The following is a 1,305-nucleotide window of genomic DNA, read 5'->3' as shown; positions in this document are numbered from 1 at the left end:
AGAAAGAAAGAAAGAAAGAAAGAAAGAAAGAAAGAAAGAAAGAAAGAAAGAAAGAAAGAAAGAAAGAAAAAGGAAGGAAGGAAGGAAGGAAAGAAGGAAGGAAGGAAGGAAGGAAAATTTTTTTAAAGCAAGAGAGAGACATTAAATGTTTTGATGAGAAGCATAGTGGATGTCACAACCTGTGTTTTGGAAAGATAACTAGTGACAGGTGAGGGGTTTGGGTCTCTTTGAAAGCAGAAAAATTTGGGCAGAATATGTGGCTATTCTGTATAATTTCTTGATACAGTAAACTGAGAGATAAATTAAGTGAAATGATACAAAATAAATGGAAATAATTAAAAAAACAGTATTATAATCTAATGACATAATGCTATTGATTTATTATTAAAATATATTTTTAATTTAAGCAATACATATACTTTTTATTAAGATTTTAGGAATTACAAAAAAGGAGAGGAAAAAAATCAGTCATCCATACTCCCACCACCTCCACACAACCTCTAGTAATTTTTTTTAAAGATTTCTTTCTTTTTAAGTTTATTTATTTTTTTAGTCATCTCTACACCCAACGTGGGGCTTGAACTCAAGACTCTAAGATCAAGAGTCACATGCTCTTCCAACTGAACGAGCCAGGTGCCCTAACCAATAGTGATTTTTTAGTGTATTATCTCTATTGTCTCTTCTTATGTCCAAGAGTATTTTGTTGTGTTGTGACCACAATACAGATAAAAGTTTTTTCCTACCTTATTTTATACACATTATTTTCTTAAATCATTGTAAGCTTTTGCTAAACACAATTGCCAAACACATACGCTACAGCAGATACTGCTGTTTACCTGTCTAATAGTCCTATTCCAGATTTTCCCTGCTGGCTGAATCCAATATTTTTTGGCCTACACCTCCCTTACTTGACGTAACTAAATCTTCATTAATATAAAACAGTCAAGGTAGTTCTCTCTTAACCAGTAACTGATGTAATAGCTTTCTTTCAGAAAGTGGCAATGTTTTTTACTTTGACAGTCAAAGTTCTCTGTGACTGTAGTAGTTTGAAAAATGGACCCCAGAGCTATCAGATCCTAATCCCTGGACCTATAAATGTCACCTTATTTGGAAAATGGGTCTTTCCAGATGTCATTAAGTTAAGGATCTTGCTGGATTATCTGGGTGGCCCTAACTGCCATCACCAGTTTCCTTATAAGAGAGAGGGTTTCCACAGCACACATGCCAAAAATGGAATACTATAGAGAAGATAGCATGGTCCTGCACAAAAATGACAAGCGAATTTGTGAAAAGTTCCACATTTAA

The 1,305-nt window shown here is 33.8% G+C and overlaps 1 non-coding gene across 1 annotated transcript; it reads left to right on the top strand.

Moving 5' to 3' along the window:
* The first annotated feature begins 1,204 nt into the window (after nucleotides 1-1,204).
* LOC116632494 lies at nucleotides 1,205-1,305 on the top strand. Its single transcript, XR_004299433.1, has one exon. It is a non-coding gene; the product is annotated as a U6 spliceosomal RNA (small nuclear RNA).

Source organism: Phoca vitulina, unplaced genomic scaffold (genome assembly GCF_004348235.1).
Source record: "Phoca vitulina isolate PV1807 unplaced genomic scaffold, GSC_HSeal_1.0 scaffold6, whole genome shotgun sequence".
NCBI classification, from domain to species: domain Eukaryota; kingdom Metazoa; phylum Chordata; class Mammalia; order Carnivora; family Phocidae; genus Phoca; species Phoca vitulina.
The sequence above is the reverse complement of the archived record's forward strand: the minus strand, read 5'-3'. Positions and strand labels throughout refer to the sequence as shown.